General features: G+C 42.5%; 1 protein-coding gene across 2 annotated transcripts in view; it reads left to right on the top strand.

Moving 5' to 3' along the window:
- The first annotated feature begins 6,115 nt into the window (after positions 1-6,115).
- LOC143117461 (phosphatidylinositol 3-kinase regulatory subunit gamma-like) overlaps positions 6,116-13,896 on the top strand; it is a 75,509-nt gene continuing 67,728 nt past the window's right edge. The window contains exon 1 of one of the 2 annotated variants that reach the window (XM_076279206.1): positions 6,116-6,488. The gene's annotated coding sequence lies outside the window, so the exon portion shown is untranslated. Of the gene's footprint in view, positions 6,489-6,894; positions 7,049-13,896 lie in introns of those variants that run through there. The other variant, XM_076279207.1, reaches the window with a different exon arrangement.

Genomic DNA, 13,896 nt, shown 5'->3' on the forward strand with positions numbered 1-13,896 from the left:
TTCCATTCCATTATAGAAGCCTGTGCTGCTTTATCTTTGTATATTAAGGATCTTTGATGTTAGCATGCTAACTATGCTAACCATGTTACTTAGCTAACTTAGCTAATCATTTTTAGTAATTTTGCTAAAAATGCTAACTAGCATTATAACATGCTAGCATGCTAACTTGCTAGCATGCTAACTATGTTAACCATGTGACTTAGCTAATCCTTTTTAGCAGTTTTGCTAAAAATGCTAACTAGCATGCTAATATGTTAGCATGCTAACTATGCTAACCATGTTACTTAGCTAACTTAGCTAATCATTTTTAGCAGTTTTGCTAAAAATGCTAACTAGCATGCTAACATGTTAGCATGCTAACTACGCTAACCATGTTACTTAGCTAACGTAGCTAATCATTTTTAGCAGTTTTGCTAAAAATGCTAACTAGCATGCTAACATGCTAGCATGCTAACTTGCTAGCATGCTAACTATGCTAACCATGCTAACTAGCTACAGTGGGTAGGAGTCATAGTTGATGACAAGTAACAGTTACAATGGCTAAACAGTTAAAAAGTTCAGTAGTTTAAAGGGTTAAATTGTTTAACAGTGAAATATTGTAGTGAGGACTTTTATTTTGAAACAGTTTTTGGCAGAGGAAGCAGTTTAACATGATGTGTAGTCTTAATAGGGCCAGTTTGTATGCTTAAAGCCTGAGACTGGCAGTTGAGATCCAGGTGGCCTGAACACCTGCCATAGGATTCTAATTGCTTAATGGCCGTATTATGATGTCATAATCGGCAATGTTAAGTCTATGGGGATTTTTAAAAAGTTTTTCTTTAATAGTTTAAAAAGTATAAAAGTTTCAAAGTTGAAAAGAGATAGCAACCCGATCTGTTTGAAGACCTACGTTACAAAGTTTGAATGAAGTTTCTAAGTTAAACTGTTCAAGAGAAATTGCGTCTAGAAAAAGTGGTAAGCGGAATAATAATAACTAGAAATGCAATTCCAAGGAATTACCAGTGCATGAAAATGCTAAAGTTGTGATGTAAAATATCATGTATAGTTAAAACAGATAATAAAGAGATGGTTACTACGGTGATGCTAGGATAGACATGGTGGTTGCATAGCTTAATAAAAGTTGATAGTTTAAAAGTAGACTGTTTAAAAGTTGAATGTAGATAGTTTAAAAGTTGTTGATAGACAGTAGATAGTTTAAAAGTTGTTGATAGACAGCTAGTTTAATAGATAGTTTAATGATAGTTTAAAAGTAGACCGTTTAAAAGTTGAAGGTAAATAGTTTAAAAGTTGTTGACAGACTGGAAGTTGAATGAATGTTGATATTCAAATAGTTTAATGGCTGTGCATAGGTAGATATTTGACGATAACTGAAAGTTGGAATGGCTCTAATGTTCGCTAGCAGTTATGCTAAGATTTTTAACTATGCTAACCATGTTACTTATCTAATGTTTTATAGCAGTGCTAACAATGCTAACCTGCTAACCATGCTACTTAGCTAATGTTTTCTAGCAGTTTAATGAATGTTGATATTCAAATAGTTTAATGGCTGTGCATAGGTAGATATTTGACGATAACTGAAAGTTTGAACGGCTCTAATGTTTGCTAGCAGTTATGCTAAGATTTTTAATTCTGTTAACCATGCTACTTAGCTAATGTTTTATAGCAGTGCTAGCATCCTAACCATGTTACTTAGCTAACTTAACTAACATTTTCTAGCAGTTTTATTAAACATGCTAACTATGCTAACAATGTTAGCATGCTAACTATGTTAACCATGTTACTTAGCTAACTTAGCTAATAATTTTAGCAGTTAGGCTAACTATGCTAACTAGCATGTTAACTATGCTAACCATGTTACTTAGTTAACCTAGCTAATCATTTTTAGCAGTTTTGTTAAAAATGCTAACTAGCATGCTAACATGTTAGCATGCTAACTACGCTAACCATGTTACTTAGCTAACTTAGCTAATCATTTTTAGCAGTTTTGCTAAAAATCCTAACTAGCATGCTAACATGCTAGCATGCTAACTATGCTAACCATGTGCCTTAGCTAACTTAGCTAATCATTTTTAGTAATTTTGCTAAAAATGCTAACTAGCATGCTAACTTGCTAGCATGCTAACTATGGTAACCATGCTAACTAGCTACAGTGGGTAGGAGTCATAGTTGATGACAAGTAACAGTTACAATGGCTAAACAGTTAAAAAGTTCAGTAGTTTAAAGGGTTAAATTGTTTAACAGTGAAATATTGTAGTGAGGACTTTTATTTTGAAACAGTTTTTGGCAGAGGAAGCAGTTTAACAGGATGTGTAGTCTTAATAGGGCCAGTTTGTATGCTTAAAGCCTGAGACTGGCAGTTGATGCAGGTGGCCCGAACACCTGCCATAGGATTCTAATTGCTTAATGGCCGTATTATGATGTCATAATCGGCAATGTTAAGTCTATGGGGATTTTTAAAAAGTTTTTCTTTAATAGTTTAAAAAGTATAAAAGTTTCAAAGTTGAAAAGAGATAGCAACCCGATCTGTTTGAAGACCTACGTTACAAAGTTTGAATGAAGTTTCTAAGTTAAACTGTTCAAGAGAAATTGCGTCTAGAAAAAGTGGTAAGCGGAATAATAATAATAATAAGAAGAAGAAGCCTAGGAAGAACAGTACAGTGCATTTTCATGCACTGTAATAATAAGAAGAAGAAGCCTAGGAAGAACAGTACAGTGCATTTTCATGCACTGTAATAAGAAGAAGAAGAAGAAGAAGCCTAGGAAGAACAGTACAGTGCATTTTCATGCACTGTAATAATAAGAAGAAGTTGCCTAGGAAGAACAGTACAGTGCATTTTCATGCACTGTAATAATTCTCTATCTACTGCAGCCTATATTCAGGTGAATTAAATATGTTGGCATAACATGAGGGATAGATGTAGGCCTTTTTCTTTACAAAAGAAATATCTAATAATAATGGATTGAAAAGAGGCAGGCCTAATAATAGACCAGACATGATTGAATAAGAAAATGGACAACATCCACATCAGTCCCCATCAACACAACTGTTTTCACAGGTCAGGATTATTAAACTCTAAAACAGATTGTCAAAATTATAGAGCTGGCTACTGTAAAAGATTCAGTTTGTATTTTCAGAAACATCTTGGATCAAATTTAGAGATATGCAACATTAAAGATGGGTTGCCATCCAAATGTATCTGCTTTTTTTGTAATTATTGTTTTTGCACATTTAAAACTTTCAAGTGTTCAAAATAGTCTTTTGAGGCAGTGTTTTTCTGTTAGCAGGCCGGCCAATAAAGCTCATTATCATACGTAGTCACCACCATAGTCACCCCCCCCCCCCCCCCCCCTGAAGTGTCCTCTTTTTCACAAACTCAAATCTGGTCACCCTAGCTCATGGACTCCCGCAAACTGTATTGCCGTTTTGTGTGTCGGCCGCTGTTGATTTCCTAAAGTGTTGAAGTGCATACATTACTTCTCAAAAACCGTATGGCAACAATACACATAGGCATGGTATCAGGCCTTTAATTGTTTGAGCACCCACCGACGGAAACATAAATGGGCGCCTATGGCTGTTACTGTCAATAGGCCACTTGTGGCGACATAATCTCCTATACTTTTAAGTCTGTTTGAATCCCCGGAGCTGCAGCAGAAGCCATTTTGCTGCACTCATAAACGTATAAAGCACTTTTCAGCGACCACATGAACAATAGTAAATATGATCTAAATAGAGTAGTGTGTAAACAGACCCCTTTGTTGTTTCAGCCTTAAAGACCATATTGTTTATTTGATCACTTTCTCAATTAGAATATGACCAGAGAACACAGAACATGTGGACACAGTAGGCAATTTAAATACGCTTGAAATAGATTTTCTTCTGATTCCAGTCTAATTTCATTCTCAAGCTACCAATAATGACCAATCACCAAAGAGGGAAGCTCTTGGAGCTGTCATTGTCCACCCAGGCCACTGATGGCCATGCCTGGCCTGTCAGGAGCTGCTGGTACATACAGCTACAATGGGGGTCTCGAGATCAGCTGCTGACGTGACCATGGCTCACCCTAAAACTGACGCAGCGGAGGCTGGGCTCAAAGTGGAGGAGCCACCTGAACAGGACCGCACATCTCCAGTGACCCTGACACCTGAACAGGACCGCACATCTCCAGTGACCCTCTGCACATCTCCAGTGACCCCCTGCATTGTACTCCCAGGTGGTAATAGTGTTAGCTTGCCTCATCAAGGCTCTTTGAATAGAAACCTTTGGCTGAGCAATGAACTCAGCTGTAGCTTTTCAATGAGATCTTCGGCCTGTCAAAGTGTCTTTTGCACAGTACTGTATATGAAGAGCAAATATGTTGGACGGGGTTATTTTCTACTACAGGTCATGCCTGTGTTAGTTTCAGTCATGTCTACTTAAAGAGTTGATCATTCTCTGCTTGGTCTCCATACAGAGACCTATGAAACGTAGTGTAATCAGGCCTCAAGCCAAGACTAGTGTAATCAGGCCTCAAGTCAAGACTAGTGTAATCAGGCCTCAAGACTAGTGTAATCAGGCCTCAAGACTAGTGTAATCAGGCCTCAAGTCAAGACTAGTGTAATCAGGCCTCAAAACTAGTGTGATCAGGCCTCAAGTCAAGACTAGTGTAATCAGGCCTCAAGTCAAGACTAGTGTAATTAGGCCTCAAGACTAGTGTAATCAGGCCTCAAGACTAGTGTTAGCGTTTAGTCCTGAACACTTCAGACTTATCCAGTGAATGTGACTAGAGCAGCCAACCTTTTGCTGTTTGTTCGCTCTGTTCACTCAGCCTGGTATGAGGGGTCTAGACCTTTGGAGGATTTCATGACTGTGTGACCCTGGTGCTGTTAAATGTCTTTAATGCTGAAATTTCTTGAGAAAAATGCAGTTCTACTTCTATTCAGTGTGTGTGTGAATGACCGTGCAGTCCGCCCCGCGTTCATTCACTTGGAGAGTAATCAGACTCTGGTGAACCAACCACAGTCTCACAGATTTAGGTCACTGAATTAAGGCTCGCATTTATGCAGGCTTTTCTCACAAGCATCACAATTTTACACACTATTGCTTATATTTTTTAATCATCATTTTAAATGACATCTTTGATCAGGTTCATTCTGCTCCTAAGTGGCATTTTGTTTCAAGTGTTGTGTGTGTTTGAGCTGCCGAGTGTGTGTGTTTGTGTGTGTTTGAGCTGCCGAGTGTGTGTGTTTGTGTGTGTTTGAGCTGCCGAGGTGCGTTTCACACAGCGGTATATGCGGCGTGTCCCAGCGAGGTGCTCTGTGCGGCTGCCTGGATACATTTTCTAATATTAGAGCTCTCGCTGCTCGCTGCTGACTGCACCGCACATGGCCCTGAGCCGGCCAATCAGGGAGCAGGAGCCCAGGCAGCACCCTCTCTCTCTAGCAACAGCCACTTCCTCTTATTTATTTATTTGTCTCGCGCCATCCCCCGCTCCCCGCTCACCCACAGACACTCAAAAACAACAGCAAAAGAGAGAAAAGTAGGAGGAGAGGAGGAGAGAAGAGGAGGTTTGTTGCCCTCTTCCGACAGCTGCTGTTCTGGAATGTTAGATCTGGAATGTTAGATCTGGAATGTTAGATCGGGCACCAGAGAAGCGAGTGGCACTGGAGCAGCAGAGCTCTGGATTTGATTTTAGGAGAAAAGTGTCACAGGACGACTGGAAGAGTTGGATTTTAGGAGAAAAGTGTCGCAGGAAGACTGGAAGAGTTGGGAAAAGCTGATTTCTGTTTTTGTCTTGTGGACTCAGATGGAACTGCACACCAAACTTGGCCATTCAGGAGCAGCTTGTGTTCTGGGAGTCCATTTCAAGAGACGAAGGAGACTGGGGGGGGATGGAGAGACGCTGTGTGTGTGTGGGGGGGGGGCACGGGGTAATAGTGGAGCTGGGGCAGTATTTGGTGGGGGGGGCATGGGGTAAGAGTGGAGCTGGGGCAGTATTTGGTGGGGGGGGTTAAGGGATGGCGTGAGGATTCTGGCCTGTGGTTGGATGTGACTGAAGCCACGTGCCTCTTAGCCCCGGCACCCCCCAGCCCCCCCCCCGCCCCCGTGCTCCTCCGCTCCTGCTCTCCTCCGCTCCTGCGCTCCTCTTAGCCCGCCCCCTCCTGCTCTCCGAGGTGAAGTGCCAGCCCACGGTTCCCACGGTTCCTGACCAGACGCTCAGAGCAGAAGTGCCCACTGCCCGCCAAGAGCTCGTGGTGAGTGAGTTAGTGTGTGTGTGTGTGTGTGTGTGTGTGTGTTGTGTGTGTGTATCGCCCTGTGTGCTGCCTCTGTCCCGCACACACACACCACACACACACACACACACACACACACCACACACACACACAGTGTGCAGAGTGTGCAGGAGGAGAAGAGGAGTGAGAGAGAGGAGAGAAGAGGAGGAGAGAAGAGTGTGTCATTATGGGATGGCCTGGCTGCTGCCAGGGTTACCGCTGGACACTCGTGCCGAAAGGTGAGCTGCACGTAATGTTAACGGGGCGACGGGGGGGGGGGGGGGGGGTTAGCCAGGTTGCCGTGAGACGAGGTGGTGCTAGCCGCACTAACGTGCCCGTTGGTCTCAGACGAGGTGGTGCTACACACACACACACACACACAACACACACACACACACACACACACACAACACACACACACACACACACACACACACACACACACACACATACACATACACACACACACACACACACACACACACACGTAGGCCAGGAGGCCGGGCGTCCTGCGCCACACAGGGGTCCGTCCGGCAGGGCAGCCCCCCCGGATTGGGGGGGGGGGGGGGGTTACTGTCGTCGCCATGAAATGCAATTACCACCCGAGCACTGCGCCCCGTCCTACTTCCAGAGCCCTGTGCCGCCCTCTCACCCTCTCACCCTCGCTGGGCTGCGGCGCCTCTGTGCAGGACGAACCCCGGAGCGTCTCCTGGCCGTCCTCTCTCTTCCTCCTCTTCCTGCTTCTTCGTCGCCGTCTTCTGTACGAGGAGCCCATTCTGGAACATTCCGCTGGAGTCTGGTAGGGTCTGCTCTCTTCCTTCTCCCCCTCCGTCCTCGTCCATATTTGATGATGTCTAGAGCAGAGCGTGCGAGTGCTACATAAAGTGCTGGAGCAGCTGAGATCCTAATCCATCGTGTGGGTGTTGAGATTAGTGTAGTCAGATGTGCGCGTGTGTGTTCTGGAGATCTGCTGAGGTGGGGGGGTGAGGTGGGGTGGAGGGAAGCCCTCAGAAGGCTCGATGGGCAGGTGGAGATGCTCTAAACCCTCACACAGGACAGGCCGAGCGTCGGCATGCCACTCGGTCAACACTGCCCTCAACAAGGCTGTGAGACGACGCAGCTGGAACCAAACGGACACTCTATAGTGCGCTCAGCCTAAGCTCGGCCATTTTGTAGTCTGTCGGCCATCATGCACGTTGTTCACCTGGACATGGCAAAAAAGATTGAAACGATTTTGAAACACACACACGCACACACACACACACTCTCAAACGCATCAGTCCCAAGTTGGTTCTGTTACCAGTATAGATTGGATTGGGCCGGGTCCGATTTTTAAAGTACCGTCGAAGTGTACAGAATACTACTGCGGTATTTTTAAGGGGACGACATACATGGGTGTACCTGTGTGTGTGTGTGTGATTGTGTGTGTGGGTGTGTGTACCTGTGTGTGCGTGTGTGATTGTGTGTGTGGGTGTGTGTACCTGTGTGTGTGTGTGTGATTGTGTGTGTGGGTGTGTGTGTGTGTGTGAGCATGTGTGATTGTGTGTGTGCGCGTGTGTGATTGCATGTGTGTGTGCGTGTGTGATTGTGTGTGTGTGTGTGCGTGATTGTCGGGCCAATTTGATTTATCTGATTTTGCTCTTTTTAAGTTTTTTTCACTCATACGTGACCAATCAATCTTCTGGTTAAAATGTCTACCTCACTCCCTCTGTCAAGATGAAATAATACAAATTATATATATGTACAAACAAATATGAAATAATACAAATTATAAATATGCACAAACAAATATGAAATAATACAAATTATAAATATGCACAAACAAATATGAAATAATACCAATTTTAAATATGCACAAACAAATATGAAATAATACAAATTATATATGCACAAAAAAAGCTTCTTCTCAACGCGTGTACAGTCTAAACCTAAAGTCGTCCAGCACACACACTGGTTCAGATTGGGTTACCTAGGGTTAGGGTTACATAGTATATTGTTTGGTAATCGTCCGATAACTCTCCCACCCAATCAGCCCAAAGTGCACTATATGGCAGAGGAAGACAAGGTACTGTGGAGTGTGTCTTTTATATTTGGTGTGTGTGTGTGTGTGTGTTTGTTGTAGACCTAGGTAGTGTTTTTGGTGTGTGTGTGTGTTGTAGACCTAGGTAGTGTTTTTCTATTTGTGTGTGTGTGTGTTGTAGATTTAGGTAGTGTTTTTATATTTGGTGTGTGTGTGTGTTGTAGACCTAGGTAGTGTTTTTATATTTGGTGTGTGTGTGTGTGTGTGTGTGTGTGTGTGTGTGTGTGTGTTGTATACCTAGGTAGTGTTTTTATATTTGTGTGTGTGTGTGTTGTAGATTTAGGTAGTGTTTTTATATTTGGTGTGTGTGTGTGTGTGTGTGTTGTAGACCTAGGTAGTGTTTTTCTATTTGTGTGTGTGTGTGTATGTGTTGTAAACGTAGGTAGTGTTTTTATATTTGGTGTGTGTGTGTGTGTGTGTGTGTTGTAGACCTATGTAGTGTTTTTCTATTTGTGTGTGTGTGTGTGTGTGTTGTAGACCTAGGTAGTGTTTTTCTATTTGTGTGTGTGTGTGTTGTAGACCTAGGTAGTGTTTTTCTATTTGTGTGTGTGTGTGTGTGTGTGTGTGTGTTGTAGACTTAGGTAGTGTTTTTATATTTGGTGTGTGTGTGTGTGTGTGTGTGTGTGTGTGTGTGTGTTGTAGACCTAGGTAGTGTTTTTCTATTTGTGTGTGTGTGTGTGTGTGTGTGTGTTGTAGACTTAGGTAGTGTTTTTATATTTGGTGTGTGTGTGTGTGTGTGTGTGTGTGTTGTAGACCTAGGTAGTGTTTTTCTATTTGTGTATGTGTGTGTTGTAGACTTAGGTAGTGTTTTTATATTTGGTGTGTATGTGCAGTGTTGTGCGTGAACGAGTTCAAAAGAACGCGTTCATTGAACACGCTCATTTTTTCGTGAACGTTGAACTGAACGCAACACATTTTTTAATAAAGAACTTGAACGTGAATTAGTTCACATTATGTGCCATGAACGGCAGACATCACTGTAAATGAACGTTGGAATTTGTTTTCCATTGAAAACTGAGTGACATCTGTTTTCTCTTTTGAAACGCAACGAGAGAAAGTTCCTCCCTCCTGTATTCTCGCTGGTGCCGCTTAAATCATGTATCACCAGACAGAAATGGTTTTGACATTGTGTGCGCAATGCATTGCGGGCAACGTAGTGTCCGGCTGAGAATAGTTGAATAGCATACGGGCTTCCGCACAACGTTACCCGTGATGAATTGCAGCAGAGCGGGGTAGGCATAGCAACGCCGCGTAGCAGGCAACGACGAGAGCGCGGAGGGCTGGAGGAGAGAGAGAGAGAGAGAGAGAGACAGACCAATGAGGAGAGTGAGAGAAAGCGCTGCAATTTAAAACAAATGGCTAGTGGAAGTGATGGCACGGAGACTGGTCTACCTTGTCTGTACTGCTGCAAGTTTCATCACCTGGTAAGAAACCCACAATTGCAGTGTCATGAGCAAATGTCTGCAATGAGCAACTTCAAAGAACGTATAGGCCTAGTGATTTCTAGCTCGTAGTGTGAGAAAAAGTATTTATTTGAATATCTCACCAAAAAAGTAAAATGAACTGAACTTTGAACTAGTTCAGAATTAAAATTGTGAACTTTGAACGTGAAGTGTTCACTTTGAGCATGTATGAACTGAACTTGAACTAGTTCAGAAAAGCTGTGAACTGGCACAACACTGTGTGTGTGTGTGTGGATGTTGTATACCTAGGTAGTGTTTTTCTATTTGTGTGTGTGTGTGTGTGTTTTAGACCTAGGTAGTGTTTAGGGGTGTGCATTGGCACTGCCCTCACAATTCGATTCGATTACGATTCACCAGGTAACGATTCGATTCTAAGATGCATTGTGATGCATCAAAATTCTACTGCACACAACAAGGCAAATTTTGAGGTCATGAGGCAATACAAGCAGTCAGATATTGAACAACAGATTTTATTGGCTGCTATGTGTGTATTATCACTCTCCTGTATCTTTGACATAAATAAAAAAAATAAAATTGAATGGTACAGGGTATTGGATATGGCATTTTAATAAGTGTAATAATTTAAACACATTGTAAAACTTAAAGCCCAAATTTGGAGACATCCATGCATGTCGAAATTTGCTGCAAATTCAAAACTGGATTACTCTGGAACGGCTAACTGTACAGGGGACTGCTTTACACCTTTCTGTTCGGTAAGGTCAGCTGTTTATTCTGATATATGGTTTGTTGAACGAAGGGTTTGTGAAGTATCCCACTGATATAAATTGGGTAGGGAGATGGGCTCAGAACCTTCAGTAGAATTTATGATTAAATTGAATTATATTATTTACTTTTCTCGTGAACCGTTCACCACAGCAAGCTCTTTCATGTGATGTGATAGGCTACTTGTGATGTCTGTGTGATGAGTAGGCTCGTTCGCGAGTAGTTAGAATGGGTGAATTTGGATGCACTTTCTTTCTTGCCGTGCGCTGTCACTTTCTCCACTGCGTAAAAGACTAAATTAATTTGCGCTGTGAATGCTTATTTTGACAGGATGACAACGATCGACATGGTTCGTGAAGTTAGTTGTATTGCCAACGTGCTTGATTTTACTGTGGCAGGTTTTACACACCGCGTAGGTCTTGTCTAGTTTCCCATTAACTTCGTAGAATCCGAAATGTGCCCAGATGTCCGCTTTACAAGCTTTGGGTGCGTTTTTAATTACCCGTCTATCGCGTTAATCTCCCTCCCTCATCTTGATTCTTTAGTGTTGTTGTTATGCTAGCTAGTGCTGCCGCTTAGCATGTAGCTACAGGCTGCGCATGTCATTACAACGTTGCTCCGGAAATGCCGCCAGATGTATTTGAAACTTCACAACTTTATTGTCCACTCAAGGCCAGAAAATAAACAGTGACATAATCGATTATGGCACAATGCTGCATCCATGCTGAATCGTGCATGACCCGCATTGCAATGCATCGCCGAATCGATTATTGTTGACACCACTAGTAGTGTTTTTGTATTTGGTGTGTGTGTGTGTGTGTGTGTGTGTTGTAGACCTAGGTAGTGTGTTTATATTTGGGGTGTGTGTGTGTGTGTGTGTGTTGTAAATCTAGGTAGTGTTTTTATATTTGGGGTGTGTGTGTGTGTGTGTGTGTGTGTGTGTGTGTTTTAGATCTAGGTAGTGTTTTTATATTTAGGGTGTGTGTGTGTGTGTGTGTGTGTGTGTGTTGTAGATCTAGGTAGTGTTTTTATATTTGGGGTGTGTGTGTGTGTGTGTATGTGTGTGTGTGTGTGTGTGTGTTTAAATCTAGGTAGTGTTTTTATATTTGGTGTGTGTGTGTGTGTGTGTGCGTGTGTTGTAAATCTAGGTAGTGTTTTTCTATTTGTATTTAGTGTTCAGCGCTGAGTGCTGCTGCTTTAGATCCACATGACTCCTCTGTCATCACTTTTGAAATATATATATATAATATATAATAACATATATCTGTAGTCAAAAACAAATTACCCTACAGCATTTGGACAATCGAAGCTTGGCACACACACACACACACACTGTGAAATACACCTGTCCAACACACACACGTACACACACACACACACACTCACACACACACACTTTGTAATACACTCCTAGGGTTAGAGTCCTAATTGAGTTTGATGTCACCAGGCAGCATAACTGTCTATTTTACAGAATCACGTTGAAGAATTTATTAGGGAATGCAGGCAGGTACTGATGTGTGTGTGTGTGTGTGTGTGTGTGTGTTTGTGTGTGGCACGTCCTCCCCTTAACTTCACACTTTAAGTCCCTTGTATTGTTTTCATCCATTCATTTTCTGTATTTGGTGTGATATCTCGTCCAACACACACACGCGCACGCATGTGCACACACATGCACACGCGCGGACACACACACACGCACACATGTGTCAGGTATATCATGTCTACACCAGTCCTCACTTGGTGCCATATTATCACCAGTGTGTAGCCTGTTTTAACCGGTCCTAGGCTCCTCATCCTGTTTTTACTGCAGAGCACAGGGGGATTTGCCCTGCGGAAAGGAGCCGTATCCTGTTTAAGCACTTTTAGAGGAACAAATGGTGTGTGGGTGTTAATTTGTGTGTGTGTGTGTGTGTCTTCATTTGTGTGTGTGTCAGGTTATTTGTGTCTCCATTGTGTGTGTGTTCATTTGTGTGTGTTTGTGTCCATTTGTGTGTGTGTGTTCATTTGTGTGTGTTCATTTGAGTGTGTTTGTTTGTGTCTATGTGTGTGTGTGTGTGTGTTTAGTCTTATCATCCAGAGCCTTTTTATTGTTTTTTTAAATCATACTGTGATTGTATTGTGTGAACATAAATGTGTGTGTGTTCATTTGTGTGTGTATGTGTGTTCATTTGTGTGTGTTTGTGTGTGTGTTTTGACCAGGGCTTTGAACCAGAATTATTTCCCAATTGGTTTATTCCGAACAGAAACAGTATTTTAACGTTTCCAGTTTTTGGTTCAACCCTAAAATTGATGTTCCTGAACCGGTTAGAACAAAAAAATTAAGTTCCCGAAACCGGTTAATAGCGTTCTATGTCATCTGCGGGACATACAAATAAGTAGGCTGATTATTAGGACTTTAAATTTATATTGTTAGTCTACATAATTTTCCTTAGGTTCTGTCCTGTCATCAAACATCAAAAAAGCACTATAGGCTACATTATGTAAGCGGCATAACTGTAATTCTGACATGCCTACATTTTTTTTTTGTATTATACATGAATTAAGACAACCCTGCTGAAAAAACCAGCTAGAAACCAGCTTATGCTGGTAGCTGGTTTTAGCTGGTTTAAGCTGGTCTTTGCTGGTTTTCTTCCAGCTCTTGCTGGTCTTTGCTGGTGTAGCTGGTTGGACCACCAGCTGGATATGCTGGCGTGACCATCTGAGGAAGCTGGTCATGCTGGTTTGACCAGCCTGTCGTGTGGGATACAGCTGGTGCAAGATGGTCATGCTGGTGACCAGCCTGCCAAGCTTGACATTGTTGGTGTAAGATGGTCATGCTATTTTGACCAACATAAGCTGGCACGGCCAGTTAAACCAGCAGTGTAGACCAGCAACACCAGCTAAAATGACCAGCTTGAGGTGGTACGACAAGCAAAACCAGCTGAATTACCATCGTTAGGTGGGTAAACCAGCTGAAGGTATGTTTTCGCAAGAGATTTGCTGGTCTAGCTGGTCAACCATCATAGGGTGGTCAAACAAGCTGGTCAACAAGCTGGTCAACCAGCAAACCACCTTTAGCTGGTCAGGCTGTTTTTTTCAGTAGGGAAGGAAAGTTTCTGCCATGTTGTTTATTGGCAAACAACTGAACACATATCTATTATACTTTTTACATAGCTCAATTGGTGCAAATGACAAATAGGGCAGGCTACATAGCTCAACTGACCTGTCGCTAAGCGCCACCCTTAGAACGCTGATGAGCCAATGACAGACCAGCCTCAACGGGACTCGGACATCAGCTCGGACAACTCCATAGGAAACAACAGGGAGCAGGCATGACATGACAAATGAATTGTTATTTATGGAGTTTATTAACTCAAAAAACCCCGACGGATAACCATGGTC

The sequence above is a fragment of the Alosa pseudoharengus genome, unplaced genomic scaffold, assembly GCF_046254945.1.
Source record: "Alosa pseudoharengus isolate Yale_2024_CS ecotype anadromous, Long Island Sound unplaced genomic scaffold, YU_APseudo_1.1 YU_APseudo_1.1_scf_11, whole genome shotgun sequence".
Taxonomy (NCBI): domain Eukaryota; kingdom Metazoa; phylum Chordata; class Actinopteri; order Clupeiformes; family Clupeidae; genus Alosa; species Alosa pseudoharengus.